General features: G+C 38.8%; 1 protein-coding gene across 1 annotated transcript in view; it reads left to right on the plus strand.

Annotated features, from left to right (window-relative positions):
• The first annotated feature begins 10574 nt into the window (after positions 1-10574).
• RAB30 (RAB30, member RAS oncogene family) overlaps positions 10575-20354 on the plus strand; it is a 76406-nt gene continuing 66626 nt past the window's right edge. Inside the window, exon 1 of the mRNA XM_027580384.1 lies at positions 10575-10765. The gene's annotated coding sequence lies outside the window, so the exon portion shown is untranslated. The remainder of the gene's footprint in view (positions 10766-20354) is intronic.

Here is a 20354-nt window from a genome sequence, read left to right on the forward strand (position 1 = left end):
ATTTAGTCCAAACAATGATGCCTTTGTCTAAACTGCTTTACTGCCTTCTAAACAAGCTAGGTGAAAACATACCTATCCACGGTGGGTGGGAAGAATGGGCATTTAAAAAGCTCTATTAGCTGTAAATTACCAACACAAACCCCTGAAACTTTCAAATGCTTTTCTTGGAGGGTAGAATATAAAAGACGAAAAGATAACAAGTACATTGTGAACACAAAGCAGAGAAAATGACTTCAGCATAGACTATAACTTATCTATATTTAAAGTCTAAAAATATATATTTTTAAGACTTTGACAATATTTCTAAATAAGAACTTTTAAAGATGTGCTTAAATAGCTATGGAACTTGTTTTGTTACCCAGTCTGTTTCACATGATTGTACCTCTTTGTGAAATGTGAGAAACCACGTTTGTGTCTTGGCCAAACGGGAGGTTAAGATACTTAGGTCTGGGACAATCATTTCGTATTGTTTTCCAATTCCTCTACTAGTTAATAGGTGACTCTGGGCAGATTTGTGCCTTAATTTTAAAGTGATGGCAATTCCTATCCTCAAGGACTGTTGAATGAAAATGGTAGCTAAACTTACTAAAGGTACTAAACTAAACACAACAGCATTTATTAGCTTTCTGCTGAGGAGAAAATAAAATATCCCTCTTTATTCACTTACTGAATGTCTAAGGAAGAGCTATTTTTAATTTCTAGTTTGTGGTGGGTTAATGCTAAAATGTTTCAGCAGCATCTAGAGAAATGGAGGTACACAGATCTGAGGCTGATCAGGTAAGTAGAGATTAGCTGTGTGGCAGGCACTTTCCGAAATTTTTGGAATAGATCAGATACAATGAACAAAACAGACAAAAATCCTACCCTCATGAAGCTAACATACTAGTAGGCCCACTTGAGGATGGTAGCCCTACTCGATTTATCTGCAAGTGACATCACTTGGGTTACAAACAATCCCTCCAATCTGTTCATTATAGAGCAATGACCATCTAGTCCCTATTACAGTATTCCACACATGGTGTTGTGCCTTAATGTTCTCTAAAATTGTGAACCCCTTATGGAAAAGATCATTTATTTTATTGTTATTGAGCCCTTACTATATATCCAGCGTGGTAGATACAATCTTAAATACTAAACCCATACTTTCACACAACTGCAGCCTTTCCTCCTGTTCATCCATCATGAAACGAATGGAGTACTTTGGTACTTTTTCAGAAATAACTTTGTACTTTCTAAAAAGTATCAGTCTTCACCAGGAAAAACAATTGCATATATCTACTTTATGGTGTAAATATTGATTTTGAATTGCATCAAAAGTTTTTCAGTGCCTACGTACCTAAACATCTTACTTAGGCCTTGCATACGGCGTGAAAAAGAGAAAGTTCCTATATTAAATAGTTTAACCAGCGTTCTTAATAGATTTCAGTGGGCCCATGAATTTGGATGGGAAAAAACTGCATCTCTATTTTCAATAACTTCTAATAAAATTTGAACGTAGGAACAGATCACAGTAGTACTAGCAGTAAAAGATAATTTTTTAGAGTTCAAATTGAACTATACTTTGATATATTACAACTGTTGCAAACAACTTGAAATATCATTTATGCTCACCACTGTTGAAACTGCCGATTAGAGCTACTGCTAGATCTTGTCAAGAGTTAATAAAGCATTTATATGTCCATATAAAAATTTTTGGTAACTATCACTGGCTCCCTTTGTAATCCAATATACTGTACTGTATACATTTTAAAAACTTTTTTGGAAAAGTGATCCATAGACTTCACTAGATTGACAAAGGGGTCCATGACACTAAAAACGTTAAGACTCTAATGTGTAGAGGGTCATAGTCCTCTTTCTATCTCCAGGGCATTTAACTTGGGAATTCCTCAATACATACTTACAGAATCAAAGAAATGGATTTAGGATTGAAACTGTGCCCCCAAACATTGATACTTTGGTTGTCTATAATAGAGTACTGTAGGGTTTGATTTTTTTTTAAAGATTTTATTTGAGAGAGAATGAGAGACAGAGAGCACGAGGGAAGAGTGTCAGAGGGAGAAGCAGACTCCCCACCGAGCAGGGAGCCCAATGTGGGACTCAATCGCGGGACTCCAGGACCACGACCCGAGCCAAAGGCAGTCGCCCAACCGAGCCACCCAGGCGCCCCAGGGCTAGATTTTTTATCAAATGCTTTAGATGAAGATATTATTTGTTCATTTCCCTTAAAAAAACCTGTATTACACACCTTAATCAAGCAATACTTGTTCATGTGGTTGAGTTTGATTTTTCACTGAATATATGTATGCAGAAGTACTTTATAAATTTTGGCATCTGTGTCTTGGAATAAGAGCTACTGAGCACGAAGGAAAGAGTTAGGAACACAAAAAAAAGGGGGCCTATCTTTAGAAGTAACTATGGCAAGTTATTTCACCTTGGTGCTTTCAAGATTAGGTAGAAAGAAATCATCTGGTTAATTTATTTAAAATGCAGACCCCCCAGGGGACACCTGCGTGGTGCAGTTAAGCATCCAACTCTTGGTTTTGGCTCAGGTCTTTTTTTTTTTTTTTTTTTTTAAGATTTTATTTGACAGAGAGAGAGAGAGAGAGATAGCGAGAGCAGGAACACATGCAGGGGGAGTGGGAGAGGGAGAAGCAGGCTTTCCGCGGAGCAGGGAGCCCGATGCGGGGCTCCAACCTGGGATCATGACCTGAGCCAAAGGCAGAGGCTTAACGACTGAGCCACTCAGGCGCCCTCGGCTCAGGTCTTGATCTCAGGAGTCTCCTTAAGATTCTCTCCTTCTCCCTCTGCCCCTCCCCCCATATGCTCATGCACCGCACACGTATTCTAAAATAATCTTAAAAAAAAAAAAAATGCAGATCCCGGATCCCACCCTCAGATTTTTAAGCAGTGTATCTAGGTGGGACACCAGCATCTGCATTTTTAGCACACATCCCAGATTCTGACATTATACATTTTTTTATATACACAAATAGGCTGTAGTTCTATTTTGACCTCAACTAGTTCCCAAATATTTTAACAGCATGTTCTTGCCAGTATTACTGGAAAAATTACTTTCCAGTTACCTGTGAACTATTAAGTGCATTTTTTTTAAAGATTTTATTTGAGACAGACAGTGATAGCGCATGAGCAGGGAGGAGAGGGAGAAGCAGGCTCCAGAGCTGAAGGCCAATGTTTAACCGAGCCACCCAGGTGCCCTACTACGTGTATTTTAAGTGAATTTGACACAGTACCAAAATATATTCCACAAGTTTAGGGTTATCTCAAGTTACAATGGGGTCATATGTAACTTTCAAGTTTCTACTTAGATTACTGAAAACCAGAATGGGCTCAGGCACATAAATGAACAGCCTATGTAGTCTACCTCTTAGCATTGACAACTAAGTAGGTAGGTATTAATACTTAATATTAACAATCAATTACTTGCATTAACTTGGTAGTGTAAGCAGGAGTATCAAATAGGTCTCTGAATCTGGGTATAACTTTGGTCCCATTACAATAAACAATTACACAGTTAACATTTGTTTTCGTCTTTCCCTCCCTCCAGTTAGAAGTGGTAGAAGAGTGTATAGGCTTACATTCGCCAGAAATCGGTATAAAGTGTTAGCTAACTTGGGGAGTTACGCTGCATGTATGGTGCCTTACACTATGTGTTGTAGTTCGAAATGTAACTTTTATCAGAGAGCAATTCAATTGGTAGCCACAAGTGTCTTTTTTTTTATAAGTACCTCAAGTTATTTCTTCTGGTGCCTATCTCATCAAAGGAAATGAAATCACATTTGGACAGTGAGTTACAGTGTCAGGATCTAGTAATAACCAATTTCTTTTGATATTTTTGATTATACTGAATCCTTACCTGTCTTAGCTATTCCCTTCTTTTGCTGACATCTTTCCATTTATTTTGCCAGTTTTAGTTAAACCTCTGAAGGGAAATGGCAGCTCACTTAAATTATTAGGTAATGACAGTGAATCAAACAATGGAAAAGTTAGTTCATAACTGTCAGAACTGGATTTTCCACTTTTTGTTGAGTTCTGTTGCTGTTAATAAGTTAGTTGATTTTCTCTTGTGCATTTTTATGTTTCTACAATCATACCTTCCTCCCATAAATTAAAAAAATCTATCTCAGACTTCTCCTCCAGGTAATGTGTCTTGGTAATCACAGCTAGGCAAGAACAGACAAGTTTTGTTCAAGTTTAATCTCCTAGTCAAATGAGCAGTTTTCTCTAATAGTGGTTGTGAGGATCCCAGTCAGGTTTGGTTGGTAAGTATTAATGATATTGGTATAAAAGGCAAATACCACCTTTTTAGGACCAGTAATTTCTCAAAAGAAACCTAGACTCTTGGTCATTGCTATGTTTTGGAATGGTCATAAAAATGCACTATACCTCCAGCAGAAGGCTGGTTAAATACGCAGCCATGAAAGCCTTGAAGGTACACAAACAGAACAGGAACGGAAAGGAAAAATAATCAAATGAAAAGTATGGAGTTTTCAGAGAAAAAATTACCTAAGTACTTCAGAGCTCTTCCACTTTTCCCCTGGCCCAATCCTGATTCCTTTGGGAAATGGTCAAACTGCCCTGAAGTAGAGTGTGATTTTGGCCTCTAAGTAGGAGATTTAAATAAAAACCCTCTTCATTCCCACATACCCTCTTATTATTTCTCATTATTTCTTGCCTCTTCCAGAGCGAAACTTCATAAAAATAAGTTCTCTACATTCAGCACCTATTTATTTCCTCACTCCCCAAACTCCTGAAATGTTGCATCATAGTACTCAATTCTTCAACTTTTCCATTACAAGCAACGCAGAACTCCAACAAATGCCAAACAGGTCCCAGGAATGTGAAAGAGAAGAGCAGAGTTTATCTGGAAAATGAGAAAATCCAGCAACCCATCTCTCGCGAATACACAGCAACATGAAAAGCAACAAAAATTGCTCATAAATTATTTCAGGACCAGCAGGAAACAAAGAAGCAAACAATTTTGGAAAGACTCACAAAGATGAATACTGAAAACTGTTCATGGGACTGAAACTCAAAACAAGCATAATGCCCAGCATTAAATTTTATAAACAAAGCAGACTTGAAATGAACATTCTTGCATTGAGACTGTCAAATGTAAAAGGTAATAAATGTAAAATTCATCACCAAAAGTAACACTTAACTTTCGCCACATTCACAATTGTTGAGACAGAATAAAATGTACCATACTATTGTCAGTATTCCATTGAAAGAGCAGAAGGCTGGTAACTCATTTATTACTACACTTCTGTAAGATGCTAGTTTCAATATAGCAATTATAAGTGCACTAGTATGACAATGTTGTTTGCAGTTTACTTTTGTTACCACTTCTGCAATTACTTTATTTCACCATGTATAAAAACTTTAAGAATTTGTTTTTCTCTATTTTTGTCTTATATATAAAATACTAGGAAACACAAGGAAATGGCTCTAAATATACCTACACTGAGCCAAGAGAATAAACGCCATCCAGTTCGATGAGGACAATTACTAAGAAACTGTAAGATCCCACTTCATACTATACTAACAACTAAGAGTCTGCAGCGAGAGGGTAAGGAAGGAGGAAAGCTGAGTTTTTGGCTCAAAGTATTAAAAAAAATTGTCACTTAGGTTATATCAAAGATTATGGTTCCTAATTTTTATCTTCTGGTGGTGGAGTAGCTCAAACAAATCCCCAGGCTATTCAATTTGATAAACACCTATGTGCTAAATTCATCAATCAGGAATTAGGTGTTAAGAGGGAAAGTGATGAACATTTCCTAAAAGGTTTTAAGACACAACTCACTGAGAATTAACCTTTACAGCAAATTCAAATCCATATAGCATCCTCAAAAGACTCTATATCAAGTTAAGAATTTTAAGTATGTGCCCACTTGCATAATTGCTTACAACTGCACATCTCTATAGTTCCCTTAAAAGGTTTTATATTCATAAACATTTATATTTGATTAAATTCATCTTCACATACTTACTCTTGCAAAGAAATATTTTCTAGTGCTACAATTATCCCAACCTATTAGAAATTGAAAAATAGAATCGTAGAATAAACAGAGCTCACTTTTCTGGTTAATCATTAACTATGCACATTTGGATTTAAAATCTTGACCCAGGGATGTTTACTGCATTTACCTTCAGTGGCCTATAAAATCCAGCAGCTAAAATTATGCCAATTTGTTACAAACATGAGTCAACTAAATAAGACTAGAAAACATACATTTCAGTTTCCTATTAAGTCAAAGTGTTTAAAATATGAAATATTAAAGTTCCAGAATGCGTTAAGATCTACCCTAAAGTCCAACTGCTAAACTCTGTATGTCCTACTTATTTGTGTTCACTAAGAATGTACACTAGAAAACACCTAACTTAATGTGAGGTCTGAAAAGATACATTTGGGAAAATGTTTTTTTCCCCTTTAAGTTTGCTTGTCTCAATTCTGATCAGGTTAGAGTAATTTTTAATGTAACTGCTGGGTCTGTATCACCTTTCAGTTACTGACATTCATTTCTGATAGGTAAGAAAATTAATTCTATTTTGGAAAAGATACAGAAAGGCAGACAATAGAGCTGTTCTCTCAAATTTCATAGCTTGGAATATAAAAGCATTACTTTAGAACTTTGTAAGATACGAAACAATCCTAACATTTTTCATAATTTAGAACATCATTTTAAGGTAATTAACTACAGTGATTCTCAATGAAGACAGAATCTGATTTTCATAATCAACTTGGGGCTTCTTCAAGCTACACAGGTACACAAGCTAAAATTGTTATTACGTAATTTTTTTTAACTTTAGTCACTCAGGCACAACTATAATCTCTTAGAACATAACTCAGTAACAGGCATTTTACATTCCTTTTAGTACCATGGGCTGTAAAAGATTGTTGCCCTGTATCACTATATGAAAGGAAGGAATGGAACTGTATTTTGCTAGGAACTTGGTCATACAAATTTGACTTAAATTGTTGGAAGAATATATCTGAGTCAATCCCTGTCCTTGGGGCTCTAACTACTCTGTGGCTAATTTTTAAAAACAGCCAATAAAAAAATTATTTACCCAACTGTTAAAAAAAACTGAAAATTTACATGTTCCAAAGTCCTTTGCTAAACACTTTACACAGATTATTTTGTTTACTCTTTATCAACATCCCCACAGAGGCTGCTATTATCAATGAAGCTTAGGATGTTACTAATGTCTGTAATACTGAGCAAACCATTTAAGATAGATTTCAAACTGAAGCAGCAGAATCCAGGCCAGTATTTCTCAAAATACTAAAGTCAATCTTCATATTCCATATATCCAAGACGGCTTCCCTCCTCTAAAGATAGATCCATTAAGTGCTTGAATCCTAGGGCTGCATTAATCATTTCAAATGCTTGTCCTCTTGGATCTTGTATTTATTCTTTAGCAGACATACATGACATAATGTTATAGGATTTTGAATGTAAAGAGCCCATATTCAGTACCAGATTAAAGGATATGGAGCTTAAAAAAAAAAAAAAAGGTACTCTACTGTGTATCATTTTCCTAAATATCAAGAATACTAAGATAACATCAATAATTTAAAAAATCTAGGATTCAGGGCAAGGAAAGGACTTACTGAAAAAAAGAGAAAAATTATTTTCAGAAAATCCTAGAATCTTATTGCCTCTTTCTAGATACTTGATTCTGTTAAATATCTGAATAGCTTTATCACAATCTTGTGATAGCATGAGCTCTTACTTGGACAAGTGTCTCTTATCATTACTTTCTTGGTATTATGCTAAACTCTAAGAAATATCTAGGTAAGTCAGGATATCACAGTACTCAAGGCTAAACTGAAATCTTCTCCCCCAGTCCACCTCCTCACCAATGTATAAATTGATCTCCAGATCATTTCCTCATCTACACATTTTCAGAATTCATTTATGGGTATAATTAGTAATAAAACTAAAATCTTTGCCTAAACTTTTGTTATTACTAGTGTAATGCACCACAATAAACACCGATACAGGATGTAGAAGACAACTGTACCCTACCCCTGTATACTCAGTTTTAAGAAATAGAGAATAACTGGTTCCAACCTGGCAGAATAATTCAACAGGGATGAGTGGATGATAGCTATACATTTTTAGAGTTCTACAGGTGATTCTGACACTTAACGCTGCTGAAAAAACTCTTGCCGTAAGAGCAAATGACTCAATACTCTTTAATGAGCTACCTATAATTATAATATAAATCAACACCCTAATTGTAAGTTGTTTTATCCACCTAAGGCATTCTTAATCCCACTTTTCAGTTTTTCTAACCCAGTGTTTTCTCTGGGACACTGAGGTTATTCTTTCAGAAGCTGGTGTCACCAACTCCTCAAATATTAACTTTGTAAAAATTTCTAAGGAAGAATGCAGAATTTTTTCCCTGAAAGTTAAAGATTAAATCATGGAGTTTTTTTTAGATATTAAATAGATGTTTCATTTTATTATGGTTAGATGTCCAATGGATATAAGCCTGGAAAAACTTCAAACTACCCAAACATATGACAAATTACAGAAATCACTGCATTATATAGGTCTAGTTTCTCACCCATAAGATATCTAAGCGATCTGCCCCCACCCCCAGAAAATGTGTCTTCCATAGTAACTCAGACTGAGGTTATTGCTTATATAAAGAAATATTTTATATCACGACCAAAAGTCACTATAGGTTTGTAAAAGAAGACATACCAGCGAACCACCAACCCATAAAAATAATTTAAGAGTTTGAAACTAAGCCTAAATGCAAAGCTGTCCACTGTTTCCTCTCTGTTAAATGTAAAATACCTCTATAGTTACACTGAAGGGCAGAAAGAAAACAACAAACATTTTGTTCCCTTTCCTATACTTACCACAATTACTTGCAAAGGTGTTTCTGAACAACAGAAATATTTGTATGAACCTTTCCCAGTTTGTACTGCATGGATGAGACCAACACATATTATATCACCTTTGTTAAAAATGAAACAAAGCCTTTTATCTTGTGACTTGTGTCCAGAAACATGACAGACGATGATTCTTCTGTTTTTGTAGTTATCATCTGTATACATCTGAAAGACTGTTTCTACCATGTTTTATTATTTTCAATCACTCTGCCTAGCTTTTCCAGATAGGAGAATCCATCCATCAGCTGTAATATTACTAACTACTAACAGAAAGGTGAAATGCATATCCTTAATGACCCAAAGTAACAAGTTAATAATTTTGTTTTCAGAATAACTGTGCAAAAGGGAGGGAGAAAAACATAAATATATCGCATTTTTAACCCTTCAGACACCCTCAGGAGGAAAAGGAATTTTCCATCTTTCATAGTGTAGACAGACTCTGAAAAAGAACAAATACACAGCATTGTTTTAGTAACACAATTGGAAAAAAAATACAGTTCATTTGAGATACTGAGCAAGGCAACTTAAAGACCAGTAACTTTGGTTTCAGTTACTTAATTAGTTCTTAAGGTAATTGTATATATAGAGTACCACAAATTAAACACTAACTGTATTTTTAAAATAAGTTGGTGATCCATGCTAACGAACATCCTGCCTTCTCAGTATTTTAGCGTACACTCTTAAGTTTATCCAGGAACCCACGTTACTTCGAAACCGACCGCTAGCGGTCAATAGGGCTATCATCGATAATATCCCTGGCACTTTAAACCGGCTGTTACTCCTTTAGACTCCTTTATACCTTAGTCTTTTCTTAATTGGGGCGCCAAAGCACCGTCCCTTTCCAGGTTGGCTACTAGAGCCAAAATCGATTTCTTTGGACCCTTTTGGCAAGTCATTCTTGTATGAAAAACCAATGAGGGTCCGAAACCTTGCGGAGGAGTAAGGAAGGTTGGAATATAAGTGACAAAAAGATAAAAATAAAATCGGGAGGTACAACCCAATTCCGTGGGTGGAAGCTGGCTTCTCCGACCGAAGTGAGAAGGGTCGCCGTCCCGGGTCTCCGCAGCCCAACAAAGACGCCAACCGCTCCGAGGGTCCTGTTAGCGGGCCTAAGTGATGCTCTGGGCCCAGAAGTAAACTGACAATCCCTTAGTAACGAAAAGGACCATGACGGGTAGGGTGCCTATACAACCTGCTGGACCGTAAGGCCGAGGCCCAGTCGACCTCTTGATACTGCCTCCAGCCGGATCCGCCCTACAATGTCCCCAGTTGCCGCGGCCACACCCGGGTCCCCAGATTTGGGCCCTAGGCTCTCCAACCGGTTTATCCTCCACCTCCCCGTCCCTACCGCATCACCATTCGGCTCGCGCGCTGCCTAAAACCTCTGCCAGCCTCCGCCGACTATTCCTGGCACTCCTAACATGGCGGCCACGTCCCCTTCGCTCCTTTGGCCCACTCTGGGCGCGACCGACTTTGGCGCATTTTGGGCATTGTAGTTTCCGCGATAGTCTCGGTGTCCTGCCAGGCCTTTAGAAGACTACGATTCCCAGAATGCACCGCTCCTGAGCATGGCTATTGGGGCCTTTCGGACAGAGGGATGATGTCATTGCAAAAACCCCACTGCATTCATTGTGCTACGGTCTATCCACCCCCCTGCTGCTGCTGGGCTTGCGATTGCCGCTTGCTCCAGCTGAGCTAAGAGTAGCAGCAGCACCAGGGCAGGGACTGACTCCAGCCCTTGGACTTAGGACATCGCAACACGTTCCCTTGCCTGCGTGACTCATTCGCACATCAGTTCTGTTTATGCCTGGGGTGGGGAGAAATATCCCAAACCAGGTGAGTTGAAGTGATTTATTCAAAGGGTTCTACCAAGTTATTCCTCCCGCTTAATTCTCAAGGCTTTCTTTTGGGAAGATGGGGGCGGGAGGATTGGAGAGGTGTTCGCAAGTGCTGCTAAGTGAAAAGCTCTGTGCAATTTGGGTCACTGCAAAGAACAACTCTAGCAACCTTCCCCCGCCGGAGGACTGATTCCTGCCAATTCCCTAGTCGCAACTCCCCTCAACCTTTTTGAGGATTGGAGAGGGGGGCTGGGTTGGGGAGGATGTTGGGAAGTGCTCTTAGAAAATCAGAAGACAGAGGTGGGGGACTGCAGTCCTGTCACATACGGCCCCGAGTGCTGAGGTTTGAGTGGGAAGGGGTGATGCGTGGGGAGAAATGGAGACAGTGATTTAATGTGGTTGCACTACTTTAGAACATTTCTATGTCGCTTGGGCAAGTACACGCTATTTATTTTTAAGATGAGCGTGCTTCTGAGTAGGTTAAGTTTTGTGGGGCTCTATTTTATGTGTGTGTGTCTGTGTCGTTTGTCTCGCCTTTTCTGCTGATTTGAGGTGACAGTGTCCTTTAATGGTGCACTCCCCTGCCAGTCAGAAACATTTCACGTGTCTGGGGAAGCTTCTTTTAGGCTGCTGGAAGCAGCATTTTTGTTAAGTGTTTTTCTTCTTCCCAATGCAGGATTGTTTGGAAGTGGACAGATTTGTGCTCGTGTGAGTGTTTTAAATTATGTTGCAGTAGGCTCTTTGCCACTGACAATGGTACCATAATTAGCTGCCTTTTCGTGAAGCACAGTCACCTGTCACAACTAACGGTTTGGAGAAGGGGTCATTAGGGAAACCCTGGTTCATTTTAACGCATTAGGGAAAGGGAAAGTTAGAAGCACTGTTAACCTTCATTTGCCATTACTGAAAGGTACCCAAAAGGTATCTTCTGAGAGGAAGAGTGATCCTGGCCAGGGAAACCAAGGCGCATAGAAGTGGGGGTTTTTTTGGTTTGTGTTTTGGGGTTTTGTTTTTAAGCGAACTGACACATTTAATAGGACAGAAAGCATTCTGGCTTACATGATTTTGGCTCTTGTGAGAGTTATTAGGATGATTAGTGCAATAAATGTTACTTTGGGATAAACAGCTGGCTGACTCCAGAACAGATGGGGCCAGTCTTAGCTGAGAGATCTACAACCTTGGAAATGAATGGACTTGGGGTCAGCCACACCCCCTCCTGGAATGTCAAAAGAAGGAGAAATGTCAAAGCATTTTATGCTTAACTCTAAAATGCCAAACCTTTTTATAGCCAGGTCAGGCATTGGGTGAAAGTCATTCCTGGTTATCTTCTGCTGCTGAACAAATTTTCTTCATTTTCCATTCAGACCCTTAGGTCTCCAAAGTTGCAGCTGGGTGATGCTTCGTTAAACGCTGCTTGTTACTGAATGCAAAGGACAGTCCATTGTATGGGCTTTGTAGTAGAGAGATTTATTGAGATGCAATGAGCAGCTTTGGGATTTGGGAAAAGACTGCCTGGCTTTGCTTCTCTGTATGTTTTTCTGATGCTTACTGTCTATTCTCCTGGGCACCTTACCCTTTTTGTCTGTACCTTCCTTACCCCACCCCTCTATGTCCCTTGAAGTTCTTTCGGTTTCTTTTCCTGTTTCTCCATTTACAATTCTCACTTTTCCTCTCTGTTTCAAAATTTCCCTCTTATCACCAATACATCAAGTCTCTCTAAGTCTTTTTCCAATCTCTGAATACCCTCCTCACCCCTTCTTTACCTCACCCAGAAACTCCAGGGTAGAGGTAGACTGTGCAAGTATTTATTCCACAGAGTCCTCTTGGAAGCTTTGACTTTTCTTTTTTCTTGCAGTGGGTGCTAGGCAGGATGAGCAGCAATGAGCCTGACCCTTTGGCCTGGTTTGTGGCTTCTGTGACAGACATAATTTGGCCTCAGCAGCTTGTGGACAATGCAGTGTTGCAGCTGAGCCATGTCACTGTAGTTTTCATTGGTACCTGTATTAAGAACTGCCAGTGCATTAGCAAGGTTTTAAAATACTATATATGAGGGGTACCTAGCTGGCTCAGGAGGAAGAGCATGTGACTCTTAATCTTGGGGTTGTGAGTTTGAGCCCCACATTGGGTGTATAGAGATTACTTAAATAAATAAAAACTTAAAAAGAAGGGGCACCTGAGTGGCTCAGTCAGTTAAGCATCTGCCTTCGGCTCAGGTCATGATCTCACAGTCCTGGGATCGAGCCCCGCATCAGGCTCCCTGCTCCACGGACAGCCTGCTTCTCCCTCTCCCTCTGCCACTCATCCTACTTGTGCTCTCTCTCTCTCTGTCAAATAAATAAATAAAATCTTTAAGAAAGAAAAAAAAACTTTAAAAAAATCAAATGCTTTACATGAAATGTTCTCTTAATTCCCAAAGGAATAAAAAGACTTCAAAGGGCTTCTTCCTCATTTAATACTTTTTTTTCCCCTGATTCCTGCTCCAGTAAGTGGTGGGAAAGCCATCTTTTCTGTTGATTGCTGAGGAGCAATCCAGGTGGACAAACTGCCCATTTGTTTTATTTTTTTGAAGACACTTGGAGTAGCAACAGTGTTCCCTCCTGTGGTGTCTTCTTTATGGGTGAAAAAAAATTTTTTTATTTGTTCTCTTAAGGAGAAGGGTGTGGTGGTGGTTATGTTTGCTGTTTAACGTTAATGCTTTTCCAGGCATAGGTCTAACTGTTGTTGGTATGGAGGCAACTAGTGTGACAGGCAGATTCAGAAGTTGTCTTCCTAGACCTCTCTCTCACCACCTTCTCATTCCTAATTTTCTTATTTTAAGATGCTCCATCTCCTACCCACACTGTTTAGTGTTTTGGGGGGACAAATGAGCTGAATGATGGGTTAGATTTGTCTCCATCACTATGTCTGTGACCTTGAATAACTGTGCATTTCTTTCTGCCTCTGTTTACATATTTGCAAATGGATAATGATCCTTGCCCCTTGGCTTACTTAGCCAAGTAGTTTGCTCCCAGCCCATAATTCTGATGACAAATATTAATTGAGCAGCTACTGTGTTTTAAGAACTATGGATACATCAGTGGAAAGAGAAGCTTCCCTGGGTGCCTCAGTTGGTTAAACGTCTGACTCTTGATGTTGGCTCAGGTCATGACCTCAGGGTTGCGAGATGGAGCCCCACATTGAGCTCTGCACTCAGTGTGGAGCCTGCTTGAGATTCTTTCTCCCTCTCCCTCTGCCCCTCCCTCTGCTTGCTCGTGCACATGTGTGCTTTCTTTCTTTCATTTTTTTTAAATTAACATATAGTATATTATTTGTGTCAGGGGTACAGATCTGTGATTCATCAGTCTTACACAATTCACAGCACTCACCATAGCACATGCCCTCCCCAATGTCCATCACCCAGCCACCCCGTCCCTCCCACTCCCCTCCACTCCAGCAACCCTCAGTTTGTTTCCTGAGATTAAGAGTCTCTTGTGGTTTGTCTCCCTCTCTGGTTTCATCTTGTTGCATTTTTCCCTACCTCCCCCTATGACCCTCTGTCTTGTTTCTCAAATTCCTCATATCAGTGAGATCATATGATACTTGTCTTTCTCTGATGACTTATTTCGCTTAGCATAATACCCTCTAATTCCATCCACGTTGTTGCAAATGGCAAGATTTCATTTTTTGATGGCTGCATAATATTCCATTGTATATATACCTCACCTCTTCTTTATCCATTCATCTGTTGATGGACATCTAGGCTCTTTCCATAGTTTGGCTGTTGTGGACATTGCTGCTATAAACATTGGGGTGCATGTGCCCCTTCGGGTCCCTACATTTGTATCTTTGGGATAAATACCCAGTAGTGCAATTGCTGGGTTGTAGGGTAGCTCTATTTTCAACCTTTTGAGGAAACGCCATACTGTTTTCCAGAGTGGCTGCACCAAGCTTGCATTCCCACCAACAGTGTAAGAGGGTTCCCCTTTCTCCACATCCTCGCCAACATCTGTCGTTTCCTGACTTGTTAATTTTAGCCATTCTGACTGGTGTGAGGTGATATCTCATTGAGGTTTTTATTTGTATTTCCCTGATGCCAAGTGTATCTTTCTAAATAAATAAATAAATAAAATCTTAAAAAAAGGAGAAAGAAAGAGAATCATCCCCTGCCCTATGGAATTTCTGTTCTAATAGGGAGACAATCATTGGACAAGTAATCACAGTGTGATGAGTGTTATTACCAAAAGGGGATGTACTATATGGTGGAATAGGAGTGCCTCACTGGTACTTCACCTTCTCTAGGGAAATCAGGGAAAGATTCCTGTAGGAGGTGACACTTCAAGAAACTTTAAGAGTGAGTGGAAGTAATTTAGGTTGACAATGAGAGGTGCTTACAGGGAGACAGAGGATTTCTGACAAGGGAAACTGCATGTTCAAAGTACAAAGGAAAGAGTGGTAAATATGAGGATTTGAAAAGAGGTCAGTCTGTATATGGGAATAGAGCAAGGGGAGAGACCAAACCAGACTGGAGAGGTGGCAGAGTCTAGAAAGTGGGCAGTTTTCTGAGCCTCGCGTGAATTTTGGTCTTTATCCTAAGAGCAATGGGAACCTAATAAAGGGCTTTAAATAGCTAGGTGAATTATATATGTAGAATGATATGAAAAACATCACCTTGGCTGTTAAGTGAAGAAGAGATTGGAGAATATTGGCCAAAGTCAATGTGTGGAGGACAAGTAGAAAGTCATTCTTGTAGTCTATGTGAGGGATAATGGTGGCTTGGATTTAGGGTGGTGACAGAGGGCTTGGAAAGAAGGAAAGAGATTAGGGAGATGCTAAACTTGAACATTATAATTGATAAGATTACTGATGGATTGGATGTGGGGTTAGGGAGAAGGGGGAGTAGAGATGTACTTGAATTTTTCCTTGAGCAACTGGGAATGCCATTTTCAGAAAAAGAGAACACTGGACAGAGACCAGATTTTTGTTTGTTCAAGAAGGAGGGACTTTTGGCCATGTTGAGTTTGAAGTTCCAGACAGACATCTAAGATCTTTCTCTCCTTCACCCTGTCCAAGTGTAGGATGTGGCATAGTGGACTTGAAGGGAGCTCTGGTGAGGCTTGCTACTTTTTTATTAGCTGTATGATGTTGGACATATTATATTCTTTTTCTGAACTTTAGTTTCCTTATTTGTGAAATATGTTAGTCTTCTAATTTATACTGATTTTCCCCTAGCTGTATATGTATGGTGCTAAGAATACAGAATTGAATAAGATAGTGTTTCCTTTGAAAGAATTCACTCAGGTGAGGGAGACAAACATAAGTAGCTACATAAAAAGAGTTATGTGGGCCATGCTAGGAGAGCACAGCCCCAAGGAAGGCTTTCCTTCTTTCTTATTGGTGAGAGGGTTAGGAGACCTTTGATCTGAGACATGAAGCAAGAAGGAGCTCTCCAGACCATTCCCAGGCACCTCATAGCATGTCTTGCAAAGATTAGGGACTCCGAATGTTTGTTGATTGAGTATATTAACTTAAGCCACTGAGGGTCCATTCAAAGGAAATATCAATGCATTGGAAGAGGGCATTTAGTAATGCAAGTGTCAAATCTGAGACACTTTTAACAAATCCATTAAAATGTATTCCTGATACCTGCACCCTTTGAGGTGTTATGTAGATGACTTGTAGGGAAAGTGAGAAATATTTCAGATCTGGTTTCTTTTTGGGCTGAACTTCCTTTATTCAAGTTAGTTTCTCAAAAAATAATTTTATAATTGTATAGAGTTCCCTAAATCAATGGGTCTCACACTTATGAATTGTATAGATAAGCAAAATTACAAAAAATAAGGTAAAATTGGCTGAGCTATTGACAATGGTTATTTTTCTATAGTAGAGATAGATTTTTTAAAAATGACCCCTTCACTTTTATCTCATAAAATAAAGGACATTTAATAACAAAAGTTGAGGGAGACCATACTTTTAAAATTAACAATATATTGAACTTTATGAAAAATTCTCTACATTGTCTTTATTTTTCTCATTTTGTTGCAGACTAGTAAAAAAAAAGATGAAAAAAACATTAGAATGTTATAATAATTTATGGAACCATTGCCGTATTTTCTTGGCTATGGTGGAAATGTGGCCCATCTCCAAATAAGAACACTTCCAAGTATGGAAGAATTTTGTATAGACCACAGATAATTTATTTTCAGTTCCTTCGCCATAGTAATCTAATTGCTGAAAACTAGATAGGTCTACTCAAGGTGTGTCTAAGGTCACAGTTCTTCACTTGTCCCTGGAGGATCCTCACAAAGACTGTGATCCCTGGGATCATATGTTAAAGTGTGTGTGTATGAGAGAGAGAGAGAGAGAGAATTCACATGCATATATTTTTCTATCACTATATATGTGTCTTTGGGCAAGTTATTTAACTTCTTTGAACCTCAGTTTTTTTGCAAGATTGTTATGAGGTTTAAATGAGATAATATGTTTTAAATGTCTGGCACTATGCCTGGTATAGCTGATGCTCATAGTAACTGTTTTTAACATTATATTTATTTCTTGGTTTAAATATTTTATTTATTGGCTGATCCTTGCTCAGTACCTATAGTGGTAACACAAAGAAAAAGATAACAGTGTAACTAGACAACCTGATGCAATGAGAAGTAAACAACATCACTGATGCAGAATTCTTGCCAGAAATGCTTAACCTAAATCTAATCATGAAGAAATAATCAGGTGAATCCAGACTGTGGGACATACTGCAAAACAGCTGGCCTGCGATCTTTGAAAATGTCAGTGTCATGAAAGACAACCAAAACAAAATAAAACAAGATATATAGGGGACTGATCTAGATTAAAGGAGACCGGAGCTATGACAACTAAAAGCAACATGTAACCCTTGATTGGATTCTGGACTTAAAAAGAAAAAAGAAAAAAAAAGCTGTAAGGGACATTTTGGGGGCAAATGGGGAAATTTGAATGGGAGTTGTATATTAGATAATCAGTAACAATGTTAGTTTTCTTGGATGTGATAATGCTTCCATCTGCTTAGCCTGACATGCTATGGATATTGGTGTCTAGATCAGTTGCCATTCCTGAATGTCGTCGTTAGGAATGTCACACCAAAGCTAGAAGACATCAAGGGCTGCTTCAGAAGGTAGTGATTTTCTTGGTCACTGCAAGTATTTAATCAGCCTACAGGCTGTAATACCACTTACTGGGAATATTGTAAGCGATTTTTAAATGTCCTTTCTAGGGGTGCCTGGGTGGTTCAGTTGCTTAAGTGTTCGACCCTTGATTTCAGCTCAGGTCATGATCTTGGGGTCCAGAGATCGAGCCCCACATCGGGTTCCACACTCAGTGCAGAGACGCTTGTGCTCTCTCTCTCTTTCTCAAATGAATAAATAAACAAATAAATAATATTTTTTAAAAAGTGTCCTTTCTAAACACTATCCTGTCATTCATCTGCAAGAAGAATGCAAACTTCTAGAGCTGGTACTCTACCTTTGATATCACTAGAGGTAGTAATACAGGTGGAGTACTAGCTGCTTCCAAAGTGAAGAGGAAAGAATGGCAAGGGGCACATAAATATATATATCTTAAAATTTTTTTGAGTCTAGACATAACATAAGATTAATCAAAATTTATTTTAGAAATGCACAAGGAACTGGATAGGGGAAATTCCCCTTAATTCCACCTCATAAAGTTAATCAAGTTTGAGGTTTTGATGTATATTCCTCTGTCATTTTTTCCCCACCCATATACTAATGATATTATTATATATAATTCTGCTTGCTGTCTCTTAATATATTTTGAGCAGTTGCCCCACATATTTGCATGTCGCTCTAACTTACCTGTTTTCATGGCTGTTAGGCACCGCTTCAGTGAGCATTTGACAAGGCATCCTTTTGTGATGAACTTGTGGGAATATTTCTGTAGAATACATTTCTGGGGGTAGAAATGCCGGATCAGAGTTCCTCTTTAATTGCCCCCTGATTTAAATTCTTATCATTTCTACATACCTTTGCCAAGTCCATTAGCCACTTGAGCTAAACTCTTACTAAAGGAAGGAAATTGTGATGGGTGAACAGAAAGTGGGCAAAAATGGAATCACAGAGTTCCTGCTGGTTTTTGTGAAGGCTATAATAATAAAGGTTAGTATATAAATAATATGGAAACCTCTGGAAGAGAGAAATAAAATACATCATCTCTGCCTACAACACAGTATGATATTTAAAAAGTGAACTGAAACAATAAAGCAACCAAGAGTTTTCCCCAGAAGATTCTGCAGAAAATTTTTATTTTTGAGTTATGATTAGCTTCACTAAAATGTGGCAGCATCAACCTTGAGATGAAAATAACCCCTTCTGCTCACTTCCTCTCTATCTCAGTCACACCACCACACTAGAAAGGGGAATTTAAGCTCCACTTTTTAAATATCTGAACCAGGTGGGTAAAAGGTCTGATTGTTCATCTTTCTGAATATTGATAGAAGCAATCCCAGGCAGATTTTTGGCATTTTTCTGTAGAACAGGTATGAATTTAGGAGTGGTCATCAGTGACTCACTGTGCCCTAGCAGAGACCCTAGGGAAGAGACTGTGAGAATCACAAGCTATGAATTATTTCTGTTCTTATGTGGCTGGGTGGAGCAAACACAGATTTGAGCTCTGCACTATGTGGAAATTTATCTTTTCAAGTCTCAGTTTCTTCTTCTGTAAAATGGGGGTTATTGTGACACCAAGATGAGATAATGTATATAAAAGGACTTTGGCAAATTTATATGTACATAAATACATGCTGTTGTTAAGGTGCTGCTGTGTCTGACTGGGCCATCTCATGTCATTCTTTCCTTTAATTCCAATGGCATTTATATGCCAAAAGATTTTTTAAGGCATTCTGTCTCATAATGTCTTATTGTTACTTCTTCAACATTTGTGAGCATAAACTAAATGCAAGATTCTGTGCTGGGTTTTCTGGTAAGTAAATAAAGATGAAACCATCAGGAGCCTCTCTTTATCCCCACTTTTTTAAAAAATTTTTTTATTGTTATGTTAATCACCATACATTACATCATTAGTTTTTGATGCAGTGTTCCATGATTCATTGTTCATAACACCCAGTGCTCCATGCAGAACGTGCCCTCCTCAATACCCATCACCAGGCTAACCCATCCCCCTACCCTCCTCCCCTCTAGAACCCTCAGTTTGTTTTTCAGAGTCCATTGTCTCTCATGGTTCATCTCCCCCTCTGACTTACTCCCCTTCATTCTTCCTCTCCTGTTATCTTTTTCTTTTTTCTTAAAATATGTTGCGTTATTTGTTTCAGAAGTACAGATCTGTGATTCAACAGTCTTGCACAATTCACAGTGCTCACCGTAGCACATACCCTCCCCAATGTCTATCACCCAGCCACCCCATCCCTCCCACCCCCAACCACTCCAGTAACACTCAGTTTGTTTCCTGAGATTAAGAATTCCTCATATCAGTGAGGTCATATGATACATGTCTTTCTCTGATTGACTTATTTCACTCAGCATAACACCCTCCAGTTCCATCCACGTCGTTGCAAATGGCAAGATCTCATTCCTTTTGATGGCTTCATAATATTCCATTGT

This window comes from Zalophus californianus, chromosome 11, assembly GCF_009762305.2.
Source record: "Zalophus californianus isolate mZalCal1 chromosome 11, mZalCal1.pri.v2, whole genome shotgun sequence".
Lineage (NCBI taxonomy): Eukaryota > Metazoa > Chordata > Mammalia > Carnivora > Otariidae > Zalophus > Zalophus californianus.